The sequence below is a fragment of the Theropithecus gelada genome, chromosome 8 (assembly GCF_003255815.1).
Source record: "Theropithecus gelada isolate Dixy chromosome 8, Tgel_1.0, whole genome shotgun sequence".
Lineage (NCBI taxonomy): Eukaryota > Metazoa > Chordata > Mammalia > Primates > Cercopithecidae > Theropithecus > Theropithecus gelada.
In genome coordinates, this window is record NC_037676.1 from 36,457,391 (window position 1) to 36,464,111 (window position 6,721).

Genomic DNA, 6,721 nt, shown 5'->3' on the forward strand with positions numbered 1-6,721 from the left:
GTGAGCTGAGATCACTCCACTGCACTCCAGCCTGGGTGACAAGAGTGAAACTCCATCTCAAAATAAAAAAGGGAGCCCTGACACAGCATCACCAGGGAGTCTCCCCAGGTGCCCCTGCTAGGGATCGGGAAATTACGGGGGGCATGGGACATGAGGACACTTCACTTGACCTGAGTTGGAAGCTCGACTACCACTCACTTGCAGTGATTCCTCCTTCTGAGACTCAGTTTCTCAATCTGGAAAATGGGGGTGAAAATTCTTGCCCTGTCTACTTCACACAGTTCCACAGAGGAGCAAATTAGATAAGGGATGGGAAAGGGGAAATGAGATGGTCATAGAATCTGCATCTTGATCCAGCTCCCCAGGAAGTGAGTTTCACAGACACAAAGGTTTAAGAAGCGCTGGCCTGCAGTCCTTTCCCCTCTGCCGAACCAGGAGTATGAGTGCTGTAGAAAGGTGGCTAGGGCTGCCTGGCCAGAAATTGATCACCTCAGGGTTCTGGAGGCTGGAAGGCCAAGACCAAGGTGTCGGCAGGATTGGTTCTTTCACACGCCCCCTCTGTGGCTTGCAGGTGGCTGTCTTCTCCCCGCTTCTTCACAGGGGCTCCCCTCTACACTTGTCTGTGTCCACGTTGCCCCTTACCCAACAAGGACACCATTCCTATTGGACTAGGGCCCACACTAGTGACCTCATTTTAACCTAATTACCTCTTTAGAGACGCTATCTCCAAATACAGTCACAGTCTAAGGTACTGGGGTTAGGACTTCAACATATACATTTTGAGGGGGACAGAATTCAGCCCCTAACAGGCCTTAAAGCTCATCCCAGGATGAGCCCTGACCAGACAAAAAAAAAAAAAAAAAGGCCCTAAAAGCCACTTAAGCTACTGGCAACATCTGAAACTCTCATTTCCTGATCCTGGGATAAATCTTCTTCTGAATTAACTGAGCCCAGACCTCTGTTCCCCCACTGTACCTCATGGGTGATTTGTCTTTAGATTTAAAATAGCCAGGTGCAGTGGCTTACGCCTGTAATCCCAGGACTTTGGGAGGCCAAGGCAGGCGGATTGCAAGGTCAGGAGTTCAAGACCATCCTGGCTAACATGGTGAAACCCTGTCTCTACTAAAAATACAAAAAATTAGCCGGGCATGGTGGCACATGCCTGTAGTCCCAGCTAACTCAGGAGGCTAAGGCAGAAGAATCACTTGAACCCGAGAGGCAGAGGTTACAGGGATACAGGGAGCTGAGATCGTGCCACTGCACTTCAGCCTGGGCAACCTAGCGAGACTCCATCTCAAAAAAAAAAAATAGATTTAAAATAGAGGTGCTGGGCTCAGTGGTTCATGCCTATAATCCCAGCACTGTCGGGGGGTCCTCCTGAAGCAGGAGGATTGCTTGAGGTCAGGAGTTTAAGACCAGCCTGAGCAACATAGTGAGACCCCACCTCCACAAAAAAAAAAAAAATTCATTAGCGAGTGTGGTGGCATGCATCTACAAAAATAAAGAAGTAGAAGAAAATAGGCCCACATCCCATCGAAGAGGAGGTTCCACCTTGGTCCTGCCTCCCAGTGAGGTCATTTTGAATGTCACTTAGACTGAGAATCCCAAGATGTCTCTAAAAGTGAACATGTATTGAGCATAAAGTGTACTCTGTCCCTAGCACTGTTCTGAGAACTGATATCATTTCATCTGTACAACTACCTATGAGGCAGGAACAAATAAGGAACAGGTTGGGTAATTTGCTCAAGGTCAACAGTTAGCAAGGGCCAAGCCTGGCCTGGAACCCACGTCTTTGTGACTCTAGAGCCCACGACTTCACCCCCGATGCTTTTCTGCCTCCTCTCTACAGGTGGAGATACCAAGCTAGGAAAGTTTGAGCGGCCCCTGCTGCCTGTGATCACCTACTAGGTGAGTTTAGGAGCTGCTAGGAGTTTAGGACTAGACTTTATCATTTTATGGAGGATTTAAAGCTACTTTTATCTGTGGGGTATTGTTCCAAAACCAAGGTCATATATTTTTATGTGTTTTATGTAAGTGCATGTGTAGTTTATAGATAGCAAGGTTTGCATGCATTTGTTCTATGAATCAGCTGAGGCTGGACTTCCTGGGAATCACACAGGAAGATTTCAGGGTCTCTTTCTGCTGATGGCTCTCTCTTCCACAGCCAGTCCCTTCCCTTCCCTGGGCTTCAATTTCCACGTTAGTAAATGAAAGTGTTAAGCTATTTCTACAATCCCTTCCTTCATGGGCATTATTGATTCCTAGGAAGCCCTAATGAAGAGAAAGGATGGTAAGAGTCTGCCTAAACGTCTCTGCACCCCATGCCTGAAAACTCAAAGCTCAGCCCCGAAGCTTCTATGAATCCTGGGACAAAGAAAAGGACTTCAAGGCCTCATACCTATCAACAAGAGAGATTCCTGCTGCTCCAGCCCCTCCACCCCTTCACCTTTGCACTGAGGAACCCCCCATCACCAGGAGGAAGGAAGCCTACCCGCAAGGGGGCACTCCCGCAGCCCACCAACTCCTGCACCCAGCTGCCCCTGAAATCCTCAGACTCATTTGTCCAGCAGCCTTGACTTTGTCAGGGGTACCAGTCACGTCATCCCTGAGGTGTCTACAAAACCCCGCAGTCATGGGCTCCGTGCACACTCAAGAACAGTAAGAAGCTTCAAAAGCTAAGGAGCCCTTTCCCGATGCTTCCATGGTGTCTCAATGATTCCTGAGGTCTTGATACTCTGCCATGGATTGGCAGTTTGGAAATGGTTTCCTGGTCTGGCTGTCCTAAGGATCCCTGGTTATGTGACTGGGAACAAACTCTTCAACCTTCCAGGCACAGTTTTCTTCTGAAAAATGAGAGGGTTGGGTGCAAGGTTCCTGAGGCCCTGGGGCCTTGTGGCTGAGTTTATCTACCCTCCCCCTGTCCATCCACCTATGGAAGTACTCATAAAGCATTTCACAGCCACAAGGAAAAGGCAAACAAGGTCCCTCAGCCCCCACACACAGAGGAGCTGCACCTGCACCCCTCCCTCAAGGCTGGGCTTCCTCTCCCCAGCACACACAAGCTCTTCTTGGCCTCCCAGCTCTTTTCAGCAGCTCCCCGGAATGGAACGGCCTAGCCATGGCTTCTCAGAGGACAGCTTCTTGGCAGAGCTGGGAGTGGGTGGAGTAGAGCACATTTTTTCCTTTGAGGTCCAAAGGGCTGTCAACCCTCTTCAGCTGCCCTGGGGCCCGACAGCCACAGAGAGAGATTTACGACCTGGATAGCTTTGATCCCAGCCTCTGATAAACATCAGGAACAGCTCGACCCTAAACCCCTGAGGAGAAGGTTTATGGATCAGAATGCAGCCTCCTGGAGAAAACAGCCCAGGAGGGGGTGCCCAGGGACTGATTGGGCCCTTAAAGTTCTCTCATCAAGCAGAGTCACTGCCATCCGCCCTTGCCCTCCGGAGAAAGGGACACAGCTGGGTGACTGAGGCCTTTGAACAAGAAGCAAAGCTGATCAGAGAGAGGTGAAGATCCTGTCAAAGGTTAAACTAGGGAAGGAGTGGAGGCGGTGGGCCCAGGCCTCTGAAATTCCCCACCCCCTCTCACCTGTTCTTCCAAACAGCGTTGCCCATGTTTCTCTAAACCACAGACCGAGACAGAGAGAGCGCGCCAGATAAGATCTGAATGAGAAAGGAATGTTTCATCCATGGGTTTTGTTGTCCCTGTTCTTGTTGTTGATACTGTTGTTCTTGGTGATGATAGGGGTGGTTAATTGCTTGATTATATTTCATCTCTGTCTTCTTTCCGAAAGGACAGGCGGCCAGGAGAGTCTCTGTGTGGTCACAAACCCTTCATGGCTTTTTTCCCGTCCCTTCCACTTGACCATGTGGGATGGCAGGGAATCCACGCACCCTCGTGGAACATCCCCTGTCTTGTTGATTGAAAAGAGATCCTAGAAACAGTGCTACATCCAAGGCGAAGGAGGGGCCAGCCAGTCTCCTCTGGATGCCACCTCAGATGGGTGGCCTCAAGCTTAAGGTCTCAGTCACCTCCATAAAACTGTTCCCCTCTGTGAAGCAACTTCTGCTGTGGGGAGTTGGAGAAGGATCTTCTCAAAGCAAGTCCGACAGGCAGGGTTTTCACTCTCCGGGGTCCGGAGTGTTCTACAGACACTGGGAGACATACATCCATCTAAAGAGACACCCTAATAAACCTGCAGCTATTCATTGCACCCAACAAACCAGCCTGTGGCCCACGCATGCAGGAATAAACACTTATTTGCTGAGCACCAAATTGAGTCTAATGACCCTGGCCTGTCTCACAGGGTCATCCTGAGAAATAGCTGACGTCGGACGATGAGTGTGAGCAGCTGTTCTCCATTTGCACTCAACAAGAGAAAAGGGCCTTAAATTTCAGTGGGAGGGATTAAGGTTAAACATTAAGAAGAGCTTCCTGGCTAGGAGGGTTGTGAAACACTGTAATGTGTTACCAAGGATGCTGTGGACATTCCTCTCGATGAGACTTTAAAGAGGAAGGAGGTTGGTGATCTGTCCAGGAGATTTTTTTAGGAACTTTATTAGGTCATCTGGTCCATCCGCCTGAAGGCAAGGGCTTGGACTAAACAGCCACCAAGCGAGGACTGTCTGGGCACAGGAGGGCCTCTACAGTTCCTCACAATCAAATATGCTGAGAAACTCCCTGGGCCCTAGACAGTGAAAAGAGAAACCAGAGTCATCAGCAAGGCCACCCTTTGGGGCCTGATTTCAAGCTTTAGCTAGTGTTAGTCGCCCATAGCAACAAGAGGGAGAAATGTGATTTTCGAACCCTCCAGAGACCAAGACAGTTATTTACCAACCAGCACCAAGTGAAGCTTCCACACCCACAGAGACAGGACCATTTCCTGAAAGTCAGGTCGGCCCCTGGCATTCCAAGGGCAAGCAGGTCACCAGTTCTGACGTGTGGGAGCAAAAGGCAAACAATAAGATCACACATCTGGCTGGGCACAGTGGCTCACATCTGTAACTCCAGCACTTAGGGAGGCCAAGGCAGGATCGCTTGAGGCCAGGACTTCAAAACCAGTTTAGGCAATATAGTGAGACTCCATATCAACTAAAAAAAATAAATAAATAAACTTAGCCTGGCACAGTGGCGTGCACCTGTAGTCCCAGCTACTCGGGAGGCTGCGGCAGGAGGATCGCTTGAGCCCAGGTGTTTGAGGCTGCAGGGAGCTGGAATCGTGCCACTGCACTCCAACCTGGACAACAGAGAGAGAGACCCTGTCACAAAAAACAAAAAAAACAAAAAAAAAAACACGTCTTATTGCCAGTGGAACAATCCACCCATTTCACAGATTGGGAGACTGGGGCCTAGATATGGGCAATGTCTTCACACAGTATACTTTGTATCAGAGTTAGGACTGGAAAACCCTGGTTAGGAGCCTGACTTTATCATTCACTACCTGTGTGACCTCAAGCAAGTCATTTAACCACCTCGGGCCCTCAGTAGCCTCCTCTACAAAGTAAGCAGGTTATAATCAGGAAACCGAATACATGGAGCACTGCCATCAACTCCAGAGCACTATAGAGGGAAAGCGACTGCCCGTGTTACCATCACTCTCACTTCTAGTCCTTTCTGTTCATCTAAGCTGCTGTAAATGTAGTCCTCTAACTTGGAGGGGATCCTTCTAAGTTCTCAGATCAACAGAAGAGTAAAATATTTGATCTTTAAAACCATGGACGCTGTCTCATTGGTCTTTGTCATCATCCCATCCAAGCCACTTGTTTTGCAGATGAGATAGGAGAGTATCCACACACCCTCAGAGAATGACAGCAGAGAACATCCTAGGCAGAGGTCGGGGTGGGGAGGAAACGCCAAGGATAAGCTTGGTTGACCTCTCAGTGCGGCTCCCTGGCCCTGGGTATAATTTTCAACTCATTAACTTGAAATCCTAGGTATGCTAAGTCATTCTTTGGTCTCCATTTCCTTAGTAGCCTCTGTTTCCACAGCCCCCAAGTTGCCTGGTTCTGGGGTTAGCACCCAGGGGTGGGGGGATCTCACAAAGTCATTCTTGACTAACTTGGTGAACCCTAGGAATCTTCCAGTCTCTCACCATCTTCAGCCCTCCCCATCCACTCACCTCCCGCCCCGTCCTACCCCTGTCTCTATAAGGTCAGTTCCCACCCAAGGCAAGAGCAACTCAACAAAATACAAGGACGTTTGGTGAGCAACTATTGTTTGCAAGGCTCTATGTAAGCAGATATTATCTGATTTGACACCCCCCCCCAACCATCATGCAAGATAGTTATCATCGCCCACCTTTTACAGATAAGCAAGCCATGAATCAGAGGTTAACCAACATGACCTAGTGACACAAGCAGCAAAAGTGGCAGATCTGGGGGTTAAATTCTAGTCTCTGAGGCCCCAACGTTTGAGGGGGCAGCTGCTCCTAATCCAGACCTGGGAATCCATCACCCTTCCTGAATGTTTCTGACCTTGTCTGCCAGTTCTGATGTTGCAGCCCTCACCTTTACCCCCTGAGGCCTGAGTCCCCTTCTCGGTGAAATCCAATGTCCCCTGGGATCAACAGAGTCCCCTCCCTATTCCCTAATTCCTGGAGTTCCACGGTGAATAACAGACATGCTGTGGGGTGACTTGCTGACCAGGACTTTCAAGCATCCAGATTCTATCACTGTGAGAGCCCGCTGCCTATCCAGAGGGTGCGTCCCCTCACTCCATT

The 6,721-nt window shown here is 49.5% G+C and overlaps 1 long non-coding RNA gene across 1 annotated transcript; it reads right to left on the minus strand.

Annotated features, from left to right (window-relative positions):
• Positions 1 to 2,020: 2,020 nt before the first annotated feature.
• On the minus strand, positions 2,021 to 3,817 carry LOC112630541. Its single transcript, XR_003120889.1, has 2 exons — positions 3,592 to 3,817; positions 2,021 to 2,271 (listed from the first exon to the last, which is right to left on the minus strand). It is a non-coding gene; the product is annotated as an uncharacterized LOC112630541 (long non-coding RNA).
• Positions 3,818 to 6,721: the final 2,904 nt, after the last annotated feature.